Source organism: Theobroma cacao, chromosome 1 (genome assembly GCF_000208745.1).
Source record: "Theobroma cacao cultivar B97-61/B2 chromosome 1, Criollo_cocoa_genome_V2, whole genome shotgun sequence".
In the NCBI taxonomy this organism is placed as follows: domain Eukaryota; kingdom Viridiplantae; phylum Streptophyta; class Magnoliopsida; order Malvales; family Malvaceae; genus Theobroma; species Theobroma cacao.
The window spans coordinates 27,540,376-27,558,015 of record NC_030850.1 but is presented as its reverse complement, the minus strand read 5'-3'; the positions used below and the strand labels follow the sequence as shown (position 1 = coordinate 27,558,015).

The 17,640-nt window shown below is 32.9% G+C and overlaps 1 long non-coding RNA gene across 2 annotated transcripts; it reads left to right on the top strand.

Moving 5' to 3' along the window:
- LOC108660486 lies at positions 14,419-16,226 on the top strand. Of its 2 annotated transcripts, none has more exons than XR_001926251.1 (2): positions 14,419-14,566; positions 15,746-16,226. It is a non-coding gene; the product is annotated as an uncharacterized LOC108660486 (long non-coding RNA). The 2 variants fall into 2 exon arrangements; XR_001926250.1 differs by having other exon boundaries at positions 15,741-16,226.

The following is a 17,640-nucleotide window of genomic DNA, read 5'->3' as shown; positions in this document are numbered from 1 at the left end:
TATTATGATATTGTGATCACTGTTTATGAACTTGATGTTTATCCGAATATGTATGGTCCATTGCCGTTGACAGATTAAACGTGTAACATCATTGTTAATTACTTTTCAATACATATTTGTTAATTAGTTTTCTTATTTCTCATTAATGCTTAATATGATCAATGAACATGCATTATGAAACCATAAAACTCTTTGCCATTGATAAAAGCATGATATTACCAAGTGACATGGCCTTGCCATTGATAGAAACATATAGTAATTAATTCTCAAACTATAAAAGAAAATGGGAAAAAAAAAAGAAGAAAGCATGTTGCACTATACCTCCATTATTTTCAAGAAAAATTTTACTATTTTGTTTCTTGGGGAAGTTAACCTTTTATAGAAACTGATTAATTTTAGAATAAAGGATGAGAATGTTGAAGGGAGGAATAACATTATAAACTTTTGTCAATTTGCTTCACTTAATATGGGAAGAAATTGTTAATTTCTCAATTTCTTTTTCATGGTTTTGCCTATAATATTGATGATTCAAGTTGACAAAAAATTAATTTGGGTGTTTAAAAGCCTTAAATTGCAAATAAATCATGTTCAATATAATGCAATGCCAGATGTGGGGTCACACAATGCCTAAAAATCAGTTACACAGTTACTTAAAAACCAGTCACACAATACCTAAGTCACACAATGCAATGCCAGATGTGGGGTCATGCAATGCCTAATAATGCTTGAAAACTAGTCACACAATGCCTAAATCACGCAATACATAATAACCAATCATGTAATGCCTAATATTTAGTCACACAATGCCTTATCAACCTATCACGCAATGCCAATATGCTCTACTCATATTTAGTTATGGATTGTAAATTGTTTAACCTATTTACAAAAGATATGATTTCCACTATTGTAAAGTTATAAAGAACTAAAAAGTTTATACCTCAATGGTTTGGATCAATAATAAACAAAGCTACTTTACAAACTTAAGTCTAAATCAAAAAAATAAACAAAGTTACTTTGCATGTTGTGATGAATCTATCTTACTACTATTAGCAAAAATCTCTAATGCATATCTTTTCTTGAGCCCTTTAATGGCATATTTCCTTAACGTCATGTCACGCATACCGATTAGCCATTCCATTGTAGCAATAACCCAATCCCCACAACTGTAAAACTCGACCCTATAAATATATGTCATGACATACATGCACTGAGTAGCATGTTATTATACTAAGAAAGCACCTAAGAAAAGACAAAACCCGATATCGTACCTAATAGTACACTTGAGTTGATTTAACCTCGAACTAGTTCAAATAGGAATTGTAGGATAAAATTTAATATTTTATAGTCCAGGAATGATTAAAAATGATTGTTTGGAGTTCGAGGGTTCATTTGGGGTAAAATTGGAAATTTTGATGTTTAAGGGTAAAATCGTCATTTTGCCACCTAAGATAATAATTTGATCATGGAGTGAAATTTTTGACCAAGATTAACTATTTGGAGTATAATTTAATGATAGGAAGTGAAAAAGTTTAATTCTGGTAATTTCTGAAGTGTAGGGGCAAAATCATAATTTTACCACCTGTGGACAAAATTTGAGATTTTGAGAGAATTTAGATCAAATTTGACAAATTGGATAATGGTAAGAGTATAAGGGATGAAAAATATGTCTATGGGCAATTTTTCAGTTTTTTAGGCAAAAATGTAATTTTTCACTTTTACGAGGGCAAAAGCGTAAATTTTAAAAATTACTCCACCGAGACTTTGGATAAGTCTGAGAATTTTATCTAAGCTATGGATATGTGGGACAAGTATATGGTGAAAATTTGGAAACAAATGGATGAAATTTTAAAAATGGGCCAATGGGTAAGTGACATGTGGCATTTTTTTAATGATATAATATTATTTTAATGAAAAGTCAGCCCATTTAAACCCCATTTTAAGTGCTGGCTGGCCATAAGGGAGAACAAGAGAGAAAATAGAAAGGAAAGGAAGAAAAAAAGAAAAACCAAAGAGAAACAAGAAAATTCAAAGGGGAATTCGCGTTTTTCGACCGTTTACGCGTCTAACGGTAAGATTTTTCGATTTTAGCTTGATTTCTACCTTTCCTATGCCTTTATTTCCATTTAGCATGCTTGAGGAGAGAGATCAAAAAGTGATATCAAGGGCTGGACGAAATTCTAGGGGAGAGAAATTGAAATTTTTAGGTTTTGATTTTTAGTTAAATTGATAGTTTTAGTTAGTTAAATGTGTTTAGAAATTAAATTGGGCAAGAAATCATTAAATTTTCACAATACCCACTCTTGGCTGGATGCTCAATGCTGTACAATGATGATGAATTGATTTTATTCTAAGGAAAATGAAGAGAAAATGATGAAAAACGATTAAACGTGATAGAAAAACAAAGTAGAAAATTAACCGAGTTAATGTCCCATTTTTGGCCGAATTTTCCAAGGAAGGGAGTGAGCTGATTTTGTTGTTTTTAGAAGGTTATTGGCTGATATTTAATGGTTAGAAATGTTGGAGAGAGAATGGGACAATTTAGAGCTCAAATGGAGCGCGTTACCAATTTATCAAGTAAAGTGTCAAAAATAGGTTAATACCGCATTTAAGCCATTTTTGGCTATTGCATTTCATACCATGCATTAGTATAGGATTTAAGTCAAATATATAGTGATTTAGCATTAATGTGATGAATTGAGTAAATTTTTGCAATGTGTCTAGGAGGAAAGCCTTCCGGTAAAGGCAAGAAAATTGTACCCGACGAGTAGTTATAGGGGCACCTAGAAAGCTTTTAGTTTGTACAAACGGTGAGTAAACTTATTATTATTGTAAATTATCTAGAGTTTATTTTTAAATGCTCTTTATGTATTTCATGAAATGAAAACGAGATTAAAACGGGATTTTTGATGTTTTACAAATAAATGTGACAAATAAAGATATATTGGGTTGATTATGAAATTGAGTAATTAGAAATTGTTAACTGTCTTGAAAATTATATATTTTCCTATGAATGGCTTATGAGATATGAGTATATGTGGCTATATTTTGTAAGTGTATTGAGAAATTTATGTAAGCTATTTTTACTGTGCAGGCTGGATAAATAAATAAAAGTCACGTTATACTGTCGAAATTTTATTAAAATTGGTGGGTTGGTCACTGCAGTGACGAGTTTTCGTGGACTGCCTATTAGAGGGGCACGGTAAATCCGGTTATATAGTTACTCCGATTGTAGAGGCGATGAGGGTAACTCCCAGGGTAATATTAGAGTTCACTTCACGTCGAACCCCCACATGAATGTGTAACTCGGCCAACGCCAAGGAACAGCTTGTTTTAAAAATAAAAATTGTTTCACATGTAAATGTTATAATAACCTTGGCGGACTCAGTTAGATGCCTCGGCCAAGGTATCTCCGAGGATTAGTTTTGGCTTGAACCTTGTTTTCTTTTATAAAAGACATAAGCCTTAACAACTGTTTTGGTAAATTACAAATATTTTATAGTTTAAGAAATAAATTGAAAACATTATGAAATGGTTTGTGATTTGTTGTTTAAACTTGCCTCCCTGTTACTCGCCTTTAGATATTTATGATAATGTCTGTTTACTCATTGAGATTGCAAAATCTCACCCACCTCCTTTCTAAACATTTCAGGGCTGTGGTAGCTTGTAGATACCCTATTTTGTCGATGATTTCAGTTGACATCTCTACCACACAAACAATAGGTTTCTAGCACCAACACTAGGTGTATTTTGGGCCACTTGTCATTTTAACCATTATTGTACATTATAACTTTGTAAATTTTTGTATGTGTGAATTTATTTTACTTACACGTTACAAAACATTTCTTACACGTGTTTCTATAAATATTGTTTTATATAAAAAAATACTATATTTTAATCAATATTTTGAATAGTGATATTTATCTATATATCCTTTTAAAATATTTTTGTCTTTTGATTTACTTGAGCAGGAAACTACTGGAAATTGTTTAAAATGGAATGTTTAAAAACGATTGCTCACAGAAAAGGCAAGAAACTGATATATAAGCCTTACGGGGTTCTGATTGGCATTTCGGGTAATGAGTGTCAATTGGGGGGTCGCGGCGATTGTCATGGGCCCGAGGGAGGTTCCGGGTCGTGACAACAACCATTGCCATCCTCCTACTCTAGGGTTGAACGATTTAACTGCCAACTTATTTACATCCAAGGTTGTGCTTTACGACACATTCTATCGAAGTAACTAGACTGGTGGCATATAATGGGAATCAGTACGATTAGGGGAAGCATCTGATCTTCATGCAATGGGGACTTAATTGCAACCAAATGATCATGTAAGGAGTCCACCAACATTATAACCCAATTGACCAAGTTGATATGCACTACAACCCAGTAGTCGTTAAAATGGCACGATGCCAAGATCAAGTGGACCTCATGCCATGGCTTTCTGCATGGAGGATTGTCACCCCTTACATAATTAAGAAGAACTTCAGGAATAACCACTTTCTTCAACTTGAACTTTAGATCAGAGGATTTAATTTCCATTTCTCGGCACATGACATGCAAAATATATTGTCAATTAAGTTACGCTTAATAGTTAGATGCCATAAATTAAACCCCTATACAAATATTTTAATAATTATAACTCATTATAATATACTTACGTAGAAAGTGTGTCAAAAATGCATATGTTCTACTCCTACAAGAAGGTATGGTGCTTATGACTACGCTTACACATGACGCTGATGCATGTGTCAGTGTGTTGGTTGTTCACCCACTCATCCTTTTTCTCCAATAGCTTGAAAAATTAAGGGCCATCTTGCCATTTGATGCCCATCATGTTAACCCTACACATATAAAATACCGGTGTCAAAAGGTCGCTAGATTTAATTATTTCGAACTGTAATGCCTAATATCATGTAATGTTTTCATCTTAATTGGCGTGCTTGTTACTCTTGAAGTGCTCATATTTTTCCTTCTACAACTCTTTCTTTTTGAGTTAGACTAATAAGGGGTTAACTTAAGGGCTCCTCAGTTATTTGCTAGTCAGTGCTCATTCGTGCATCTTCAACTGGAAATGAAGGTGGTGCCTTAAAAGAAAGTGTGCTTTGAGCATGGTGTGGGGCCTCAAGTGAAGGTGTGCTATGAGCATGATGTGGGGACTCAAAAGGATTTGTGCTATGAGTAAGAAAAGGTGTGCTCTGAGCATGATGTGGGATTGTAGGTGGAGGTGTGCTTTAAGCTAGAAGAACGTACAAGCCTGGTTGAGATTGCTCAGCACTTGTATGTGAATCCAAACCAATTGGCTTATCATCACCCATGTGCAAACCTTAACCAATTTGCTTATCACCATTCGTCCTCTAATCTATACCACCTGGCTCATCACCATTAACCCCATGGGTACCACCATCTTCGTTGCGCTCACCATCGTGTTGACCGATAGACCCATCCTACACAGTGATTGAAATTAAACACATTAAAACATCAAAAAAATCCTAAATGCTATATGTTGAAAATGAAAAAAAGCTAGAAGCTCATACCTAAAAATGGTCGAGAAGTCAATGTACAAGCCCATCCTACGTTAATTGCATCTCCCACTGGATCTCCAATTGCATTGATTGCATTTCTTGTCAGATCTCTAGCTACATTAACTGTAAGTCCTTCTTCCACTATTTCCTCAACCATTTCAATTAACACTTTATGATTGTATGCATTTGAGGACGCAGCGTCGTATATGTCTAATCATCATGCAAAGATTGTGTAGGAAAAGTGAATTGAGCAGCAAGAGGGTTATCGACCACCTCGTCCATAATGTGCTTTCGCTTAATGGCTTCTGTAACTCTTTTCTCCTTATGCATGATGTCTTTAGCCTTTGTTCAAAACCTGAAAGCCGTTCGACCCTCCAAATGCCATAATGGAACGTACTGATGACCTTGGGATAAATGGACATCAATATCAGCCCAATATGCCTCCAAGTTCGCCTCCACGGTTGGCTCTAAGGTCCTTAATGCACACAACTGCACCAAAACATACGTTGCCATTAGATTGAAAGATAGTTGACATATGACAATAAAAGAAATAAAAAATAAAAATAGTATCATTCCGCTCTCTAAATCTGCAATGATCTTGTGGAAGCCTGGGGGCCTCTCCTCGCAATACCATCGAAGCGTTCGTGGATAAGCGTCTTCAGATTGGCGACAGGATCCAAAGTAGCTTCGAATAGCAGAAATGGCCTTTAATGCCTAGAATTGCAAGTTAATTGTAAAATTTTATGTGGAAAGGAAAATGGGAAATGTTAGGGCACATTATTAATAGCAACCATACAAATCCGTATAAGTAGTAGCGTTTCTTTTGAGACGTCCCCACTAGGGGAACTTGGAAACCCCTCGATATGTAGTCCATGGTCAGACTCTACAAATAAGTACCCCATGGGAATGCATTCCACTTGTCAATGTTCTCGACCAACTACAACAACCACGAAATCACCGATCTTCTGTAGTTCTGGCCAAATAAAATATTATTTGCCATCAAGAGTAGAGGTATCTTTGTTGCATTTTTGTTTTGATCAAACTAGCCTCTCTCGTATTTAACACATTTTTGAGCTTCATCTAATCCTCCACTCCCCAGTGTCTCTACTGAATTCCTCTAAGGATGACCTCATAGGGATGTGAGATAACATTTGGCATGGGGCTGAACTTCAATCTTGTCACTAAATAGAATTGATGCTTGGAGAAGCGTGCCTTGGTATTGCCTATGGTAAACCATAACTCACCTTCAATGGTGTCGAGTTAATCGATTCTACGAAACAATAAGTTGTGCATGAGACTAGAGTAGAATAAGCTATTTTCTGATTGCATGTCCATCAACTTCTCGAAGCATGTTTTCTTCACTACTTCCAACTCATTTTTTTTCCATAGCACCTTTTGTATGACATGCAATTACATCCACTTACAGTAGATGTTAATGCCAACGTTGAAGCCCCACTTGTTCTTTGGAACACGAAGCAAAGCTTCAAGGTTCTCCTGCTTTGTTCTGGTCATCTGCAACAGAAAACAAATAATATATCTATTTAGCAAATATGATCAAGGAAGATTGAAAAACAAGAACTAGTTTTTAGTATCATTGCATACATGAAAGAAAATAAATGAAGTACGTATGAAGCATGGCTGATTAAGTAACAAAACAGATACATAATACAAGCATTAAAGTTGAGTACAAAACAGAAAAGCATTAATATCCAAGCAATGCCTAGAAATCAGTCACATAATACCTACATTACCAATCACATAATGCCTTATTAAGCAGTCACGCAATGCCTAAAAACTAATCATGAAATGCCTTAAAAACCAGTCACGCAATGCTTAAAAACTAGCCATGAATGCACTATCAACCAGTTATGCAATGCCCTATCAACCAGTCATGCAATGACTAAAACTGGTCATGCAATGTCTAAAAATCAGTCATGCAATGCCTTCAAAACTAGTCATGCAATGCTCTAAAAACCATTCACACAATGCCCTATCAACAAGTCATACAATGCCTAAAAATCGATCACGTAATACCCTATCAAGTAGTAACACAATTGCCTAAAACCCTTAAACCCAATGCCTAAAACCAATCAAGTATACCTTATCAACTAGTCATGCATGCCCAGTCAACATTCGATCCAAAAACCACCAAAACTATCAAATTCCATTTAACAAAATTAGCAACTTCAAACAACACACCATATTCTATTCAACAACATAATCAACGAATATGCCTACTTGGCAAGGAATGCTCAAAAGTTTTTCTTTGTGTATAAAAAATCACTCCAAAATACTCAAAATGTTCAAAGGCTTTTCTTCATGTATTTGGTGAGGAATGCTCCAGAGATGAATGGTCTGGTGAGGAAAGCTCAAAGGATATGGGTAGATTTGAGGTGCGGACCCAAAAATATAGGCCGATTTCATTAAGGGTAATTTTATCAAAAATTAATTTTTTTAACTAAAAACAATTAAAATTATGGGAACGACTATTTTCAAAATACACTTTATGTATGAGGGGTTATTTTGAAAAGAATCCTTAAGAGTATAAATAGTGAATAGCATATATACCTTTACTAATTTATTATATTGATTATTTTATCTTAACTAATGTTGACAAAGATAAACTAGTAAATATAAAATTCTAAACTAAAATAAAATACTAACTATTATCTACGTTTTATTATCGAACTTCCTTATTAAAGTAAAATATTCATAATTATTTATCAATTTCTTTGTTAATATCAATTTCCTTACTATAATAGAATAATGACAATTATTTCTTAATCTTATGGAGCACTTTTCCCATTACTTTATATGATCTGTTGCAACACTCCATTGAAAATCAGTTTTAAAAGTATAATGCACTTGAGATAACCAATTTTGCTTGCTGATATTATAGGCAATTTTAGAAATATAGAACATGTCGTCGTCAACCCATCATCTCTCACAAATCATCAGCAAGAGTAGCAATAAATATAACAACAAATCAACAGTAAGATTTTTTTTTTCTCAGCCAATCAAAAAATTTCATTGATATTAAAAAGATAGATCCAAGAAAAAAGCAATTGCTGCCCAGAGAGAGAGTGCAGTGACTCCGACTAAAATCGGGCTAAAACAAAATGACCATCTGTTAACATCCTCACAATTTGGACAAAAAAACAAATAAGAGAAATGAACTAAGAATAAAGAGAAAAAAGCCAAAACATAAACAAAGCAATGACCACTGTCTTCAGCATTATAACAGCAGCAAGGGCAAAAAAAAATGCACAAAAAGCAGGAAAGAAGCTGACCTTGTGATAAAGCCATGGCAGATAGCTAGCAACAACAATCATCACCATAAAGAATTTTGTAAAATGCTGCAAAATTTTTGTACAATGTCGTTGCAAGAACCTTGGAAATTTTGTAAAGTGCCGTTGCATCAATCCTTGAAGGATTAGTACCTATTTAAACAGATTTTGTACCTTGGAAATATATACCATTTCATCACAGCATTGACCTTATAATCATTCTCCATAATTCAAAGTTTTCTTGTATAACAGATTTTGTAACCTATTTAAACAGTAAGGAAACCAAAATTCTTGTACTTATCTATTCTTCCTTCGCTACCTATTGTCTCTCTTAAATTCTCTCTCCCTCTCATTTTCTAAATTTCTTCAAGAAATCATATGTTCACTGCCACTATTGTGTTAACCGTACCTCTCAGGGGTTACTGTTACTTTAACAGTGCCCCTCTTTTATATTTTTTTCCTTTCTATTACTAGATTTTTTTTTGGCTTTTCTATGTCCTTTATCTTTCTCTTTTAGGTATTTTAATTTTTCATTACTTTATATACATACACATGGATGAATTCATTTTATATCACATCATTAATATAAACATTAGATTATGTTATACCCCTTTATTAATATATACTTTTTGAATATACTTTATATCACTTTAATAATATAAATTTTAAATAATTTAAAAAATAAAGTTATTAAGTAAAAATTATTAATAGTTGTTGTCATAACGTGTGGGTTTAGGAACTCGTTCACCTTGACGTGAAATGGAGTCATCATTATTTTTTTTTATAAGATGTGATTAGCCATCTATTAAATTCGTTCTATTCGACAAGGTCTTAAATTGATTTTGAGTTCGTCTAAAGAATAAAAACCTAATCTGCGAATTTTAGATTTGGGTTTGAGAGCACGGTTATGCACAATGAGGGATTAGTACCCCTAGACACCCGTTCCACGAATGGTACTATTTAATCATATGTTATCCTATTTTAACCTTAATTTTTAATTTTATTCTTGTATTTCCTTAATCATTGTTTATGATTCTATATTTTATTTAATTTGTGACCTAAAATCCAAAATTCTATTTTATGGATGTAACGTGCATATAATGCAATTATGGAATGTATGACATAAATCTTGATAATGTCAAATGAAAACCTTTTATTGAGAATATTTTTCAAATTCGCCTATCATACTGGTGGAACCTAAAATACTCTCTCACCTAGGGAATTACTTGGGAAAACTCGCCTTTGCAAGCTTATCAAACAAATCCCATCATTGAGGTAATCATTTACGAGTAAAAACGTTTTAATGTAATGCAAACCCTAATACAAGTAAAGATTTTTTATGAAGAACATTCTTCGAATCCACCCATCAGACTGATGGGACTTGAAAATATTATTTCACCTAGGGAATTTTTCAAGCGAACTCGTTTTTGCAAGCTTCTCGAAAGTACCATCATCAGGGCCTTAACTCATGTACAAAATATATCTAAATAGATGCAATGACACATAAATAACGTGATGGTGACATGCAAAAGTTTTGATATTAATTGTCCTTGATGCCATATATTTTTATTATTATTATTATTATTATTAGCTATGAAATTGGCTTTAGTTTTAAAATGAGAAAATTTAATGATTTAAATATGTTTGTGAGCCTAGAAGAAAAATCGTGATATGAAAGAACTTTCCTCAAAGAGTTTTTAAAGTTGTTTGTGAAAGATAAAATTATTTGAATGCTTTAAAAACAAGTTCCAACAAAGAAGAATCAATTTCTGAAAGTGAAGTATTGATTCCTTGAAAGATAGAAAGCTATATTTCTTATTTGTAACAAGAAGCAATTAACTTATCAAGAAGTGGACCATCAATTCTCACAAAACAGAAAGCTACTAGTTCAGAAGAATCGAGCACTCAAGAAGCGAAAGGTCGATTCTTGTGAAGGTAGAGGTATGAAGGAGAAGCACTGGACAACAAGAATCGACTTCTCAAGTTTCCCAAGATCGATTCATAAAAGTCGAAAGGAGAAAAATTGGAAACTTGTTGAGGAAGCTAAAGAATAGAAAGAAACTTGTTAGAAAAGAAAAAAAATGGGAAATTTGAGCAAGAAAACCAAAGTTTGAAATTTCAAAGTAACGCTTAAAAGTCATGAAAAATCGACTTGTCAGGAAGGGAATGCTCGATTCTTGTGAGACAGAATGTATTAGCCTTGAAGTGGGATGAGAAGAATCGACTTCTTGATGGATGAATATTCAATTCCCAAGGAACAGAGAGCATCAGGCCTAAAGCTAAGGCATAAAGAATCGACTTCTCTGTTGGGCAATGCTCGATTCTCGGAGACTGACAACTTTGATTCAAGTGGTCCTAATGATCTAAATTTTGAAATCTCCTTTCTCTCTAACATCTAGATCTTGTGAGAAGCTATATAAACCTCCATTAGCTTCATTCTCATAATTCTATTTTACAAAATTATTTTTATTTCAAATTGTTTTTAAAAGTTAGCTAAGTTCTTGAGTTTAGGTTAGGATTTTGTTATTTTTAGTTTTTTAATTAATTTTTTTCCATTTAGTTATTTTATTTTATGCAAATTTTAGTATTATTTGTATTATTTTAGTTATTATTTATTAGTTTTTATATTTTCGTAAGACTTTAAAGGAATAAAACTCAATTTTGTGAAGAAAGGTGTTTAAAGAGCCTAGGCCCTGTTCATGCACATTGTAGTATTTTGACCATAACTTCCATTCCAGATGTCCAAGTGACCTGATTCTTGGACCATTGGAAAGTTAAGAGACAGTGCTACAACTTTTATGTAGATCACTTTACCCAGTTCTGCATTGATGATGGAGAAAATTGCATTGGAAATTGACAAAGTGTAGTAGTCGACAAGAGAAGGCCTGAAGTCAAAGGAGCACCACAACGTAGATGGGTTGTGTCACGGCGTCGAAAAGAAAAATTTGAAAAAAAATTACTGTAGGAAAGAAAAGGATGTGGACTGACTTTAGCCTTATGGGTCATACACTTATTCTAAGCCCATATTAAGAGTCATTAGGCTGAAGTAGTTTAGTTTAGGGAAAATTAGGTTAAGTTTCAAGTATAAATAGATAGCTTAAGGAGAAGTTAGCCGTAAGAAGAAAAAGCCTAAGAGAGACTCAAGAAATTAGAAGTTGAGGTTAAAGATTGAAGGTCAAAGCTGCAAAATTTGTTTATTTTCTTTTTCCTTAGCTTTTATTATTCTTGTTACTCTTGATGGCTAAACTTCATATGTTTTTGTTTATTATTGCAATTATGAGTACCTAATTTCTTTTTTTCAAGTATTTCAATTGAACTCAAATGTAGCCTAAATATTTAATCTCTTTCTTGCTTATTTTCAAAGGTATTGTATTATTTATTTCAAATTATTCTTAAAATTTTTAATTGCTTGATCACCAATTAAATTGATTAAGGAACATTAATATAACTTAAGAAAAGGAGTATAGTGTAGGCTAAAATTGAAATAGCATATGATCATATTTATTTGCCTGGATGAATAAATTGATTTGTGTATAGGATAAAGATATACCTATATGCTGTACGTAGTTAGATTAGAACATGAACTTAATGAGTTTGTTTTAATTTCAATTTACATAAAGATATAGCGTTTTGGTTAAAATAGATATTTTTATAAGAATATTGAGAGAGCTTTATAAATAATTAAAGACTATCAGCAATTCAACCCACTAGAATAAGTTAAGAAATGAAGGTAAGATTTAGATGAAAGTGTGTAGGATATTGTAATCCTAGGTTTGTTTGATTTGATTTTGATTCAATTATATTCTTGCTTTGATTTTTAAGTATTGTTAATTAGTTTATTTTTTGTTAATTAATTTCTCGTGGAATTAGTTATATACTTTTGATTGTTTGGATAAGATAAAATTGCTCTAATTTTAATACTTAGTAAATTCTAGATCAATTCTTTGTGGGATCGATACTCTACTTATCATTATATTATCTGTTCTATACGTATACTTGTATGGGTAGAAAATTAGTATAACACATTGTAAGGTAGAAAAAGAGAGCCAAGAAAGAAAGAGGAAAAAAAGCTTCATTCCAAGAGAAGAAAAAAGCTTCATTTCTCAAAATTCTAGATCAATTTTCTATGGAATCGACACTCTACTTACCATTATATTATCTTTCTCATTGATTTTTAAGAATGTGCAAAGAGAGGCAGTTCTAGACACCGTTTTCAATTTTACTAGTTTTTATTTATTTTTACCACCATTTATTATTCTTTTATTATTTGTTGTATTGATAATTTGGTTTGTGGTTCACGAGTTCACGTTTGGTCCAAATTCTATAACCATGCCCGTGTTTAAGTATGGAGTACCATGGTCAAATTTAGTTTAGTTTAGGCCCAAGATGCATGAATTAGTTTTAGGAGTCTTGTAGGCTTTAATGAGGCTTAGGCCTTGTTTTGGTTTTTCTATTCAAGGCTTGTTAGATAAACAAGATTAGCAGAAATAATCAAACTAAATTGGATCTAAAATTGAAGCTAAAGTAATATTAAGGAATTAAAATAAAGGAACATGAAGACCATTTAACATTTAGGGTCCATTTGATAACCAAAAAATGACTTATTGAAAAAAAAAATTTCGTGTAAAATATTTTACAAGAAAATTTAATGTTTTTTGTTGTTTGGATAAATGGTTGAAAACATTTTCTGTTGTTTGGATTATCTTATAGAAAATATTTTTCACCATAGTGGAGTTGATTACAAAACAATATTGATATTTGATTTTCACTAATTTTGCATCAAAATTAAGAATGAAAATGAAAATAAACAAAATCAATAATGATATTTTCTAAAGCATTTAACCACATATATGTAATAAAAATAAACTCTATTTTTCAAAAAATTTTCCATCTCATCACTTTTTTATCATAACTATAAAAATATAAATATTCATCAATTATGTAAGATATATAAAATCTATACTTATAAATATGTATTTATTAAATGATGATCATTAAAATATTTTTTATTATAATTATTAGTAAGATTTAAATATATTATAAATGTGTACTAATCAAATGACCATTGAAATATTTTTTATTATAATTATTAGTAAGATTTATTCAATTTATAAATAAAAAATTCAATTGCATTGAATGATTTCTTTAAAAAAAATTTTAATTTTAATAGTGTTGTATAATTTAAATATTAATATTTTAAATTAAAATTTAAAATTAAATATTAATATTTTTAATATTTTTAATTAAATATTAATATTTATCAAATTTATACTCATAAATTTAATATAAAAATATTTTATTATTTTTAAAAAAATATTTTACATCTGAAATTAATTTTTTATCTTTTAAATAAATATAAATTTTAAAAACATTTTTAAAAAAAATCCCACGTCAAAACAAACCAACTCTTGAAACCAACGTTGACTCAAAAGTTGGGCCAAAGCTGGCAGCTCAATCTCTCTTTCATTTATCATTTAAAAGGTAAAGGCCCACAATTAACTCCAACTCTTTCTAACAAAACGAAGACAGGTCGTGGTCGTTAGGCAAAGAATCATCTCAACTGTTCAAACTTGGGACCCCACCTCGTACGCTAAAACAAGTGAAGAACATCTCTTTGTCTCCCACCAAAAATAAAATAAAAAGAAAACTCTGACTTTCTCGTCTCCTTTCCCCGACTTCCATACCAAAACCTTCAATAAAGTCAAGAAAACAGGGAGAGGTAACTTGGGTTTCTTGAAACCTATCCAGCGTCCAAAGGTAAATAATTAGCTCTACTGGTTTGGTTGCTTTAGAAACAAAACAAGACTGAAATTGAAATTCTGAATCTCATGTTCTGCTTCTTTTGGTTCTTGAGTTCAACGAAGCTGGTGATACTTCTTTTGATCTGATTTCGTTGAAAGAAAACCCTTTTTATCACCAATGCTATTTTTTCAAGTTTGGGATTTGAGGTGGTCAGAAATGACTAGTGTTTAAATTGATTTTGTCAAGTAGTGGTTGCTAAGTTATTATCAAAGAAAAGGCTGGATTTTGATGCTTAATTAGGCACTAAGTTTTTGTTCTTATGCTATTTTTCAGTGTCATTCTTTTACAAGTTTGAGACTTTTCTTTCTTGTTTAAACTACAGCATATGCATGTAGTTCCTTGCACTAATTTCGGGTATATTGGGCCTCTTTGAAATCCATTTTTTTTATGCATGATGAGATTTGCAATTTGTTTTCCATGCTTATTCTCCTTCTTGTGTTGGAGCCAATACAACTCTACACCTGCTTTGAGCTTACTTTTAATGCCAAAAATTTCTTCTCTGTGCACTTGGACTTTGGCCTTAGGTGGTGTAACCTACTAACTATTAAGTCAACTTGCGTTTCGGCCAAAAAAAGAAAAAAAGTCAGTTTGCGTCAGTTTGTTGAGATTGCAGTCAAACAAGGATATAGGCTACTGATATTAGCCTTGACTTTTGTTCATGAAACAGAGTTTGCATAAAAACCATCAGAACTCTCTCATTTCATTGTTTTCACTATATATATTTACAGAACAGTTAACATGCACATAGAAACATCATCAACACTTGTCCAACTAAACAAACAAGTGTAAAACATCATTTACAAGGTACATGCATAACACCACGTATGGTGTTCTTTGTACAGCACAACAAAAACAATTTCCTACACAGCATTTAAGGAACAAAAAACCGTGTCACTCTCTTTACTTAGACACTTGCAAGCATTATATTCAACATTCCCCCTTAATGCTTGCTTGATGAACCATTAATTTGTTTCTCTGAAACTCAAACATTGGCTTCCTGAGTGCTTTAGTCATAATATCAGCAAGTTGATCTTCAGAAGGATAGTATTGGATGCAAATTTCACCTTTCTTTTCAGCATCCCTTAGAGCATGATATTTCACACTGATATGTTTAGTTTTTCCATGGAAGACAAGGTTTTTGGCCATAGCTATAGCAGATTTATTATCAAGCCACAAATCAGTAGCTTCAAGCTGAGGCATAGTGAGCTCATGAAGAGCCTTCCTCACCCAAATTGCATGATTTGCTGCTGAAGTTGCAGCCACATACTCAGCTTCTGCAGAAGATTGAGCAACCCTGTCTTACTTATGGGAGCTCCAAGAAAACGTGCCATTTCCAAGAGTGAATACATACCCGGAAGTGCTCTTTGCATCATCTAGAGATCCAGCCCAGTCACTATTAGAAAATCCTGATAGTTTGACAGCCTTTGTATTAGTGAACTTCAAACCAAAAGCTGTTGTACCTTTTAAATACCTAAGTATTCTTTTTGCAGCAACAAAATGACAGCTTCTTGATTTTTGCATAAAACGAGATAAATAGCTGACAGCAAACATAACATCAGGCCTTGTTGCACATGGGTACAGAAGACAACCAATAAGACTTCTATATTGAGAAGGATTTTCCAGTTCATAACCAGATTGGGAAGATAACTTCTCATTAACTACCAGAGGTGAAGCAGTGGCTTTGCATTCATTCATCTGAAACTTTTTAGGCATTTCCAGCACATATTTATGTTGAGAAACATGTATTCCTCTATCAATCCTTTTGATTTCCAGCCCTAAAAAAATAACTCATATCTCCCAAATCAGACATATAAAATTCCTTGTCCATATTCTGTTTGAATTTTCTAATAGCATCTTCACTTCCCCTTGTCACCAGTAAGTCATCCACATACAAGGATAGGATTAGTGGAGCCTCATTGTAGTGTTTTAACACATAAAGAGTTGCTTTGTTTGGACTCTTTTGGAATCCTTGATCAAGCAGGTAAGTGTTAATCCTGTTGTACCAAGCACAGGGTGCTTGTTTCAATCCATAAAGAGCCTTGTGAAGTTTGTACACCTTTCCTTGGCCTGAACAGAGTTCAAATCCTGGTGGTTGCTCCACATAAATTTCTTCATCAAGCTTCCCATTTACAAATGCTGATTTAACATCCAAGTGAAAGAGTTTCCACTGGAATGCAGCAGCCAAAGCTATAAGCAATCTAATAGTGTCCAATCGAGCCACTGGTGCAAAAGTTTCCTGAAAATCAATACCAAGTATTTGAGAATAGCCCTTCACTACTAGTCTTGCCTTGTACCTGTTTAAAGTGCCATCAGGATTGAGCTTTCTTTTAAAAATCCATTTGACCCCAATTAATTGTCGATCCTTAGGCCTATCCACTAGAGACCAAGTTTTGTTTTTGACTATCATATTCAGTTTTTCCTTTATAGCTGTAACCCAATGCTCATGAACTGCAGCATCTTCATAAGAGTTAGGTTCTGTGATAGCCATATGACATCTCTCATAAATGTTTTGAATAGACCTTACTTGCCTAACTGGAGCTTCATCAACTGTTTCAGCATCAACAAGAATTTGAGAATCAGTATGTTGATAGTTTGATACATTAATAAATTCATTCAAATCTGCAGCTTGGCTTTGCTCCCAATTCCAGCTCATATTCTCATCAAATACAACATTCCTACTGACAGAAATTCTACCAGATTCAACCTGAAATATTCTATATGCTTTGGACTTCAAGCTGTATCCAATCAGAACCCCATCTGAGCCTTCGGTTGAAGTTTGTCTCTCTGTTCCTCAGGTATATGTTGATAACAAAGACTTCCAAACACTCGCAAATGATCTACAAAAGGCCTGGTCCCATACCATTCTTCATATGGAGTGATATTTTGCTTTGCTCGAGTAGGAATAATATTGAGCAAGTATACTGCTGTCGAGGCTGCTTCTGCCCAAAATCTTTTAGGCATATTTTTCTCAAACATCAGGCACCTGCACATCTCAAGTACTGTGCAATTTTTCCTTTCACTTACCCCAT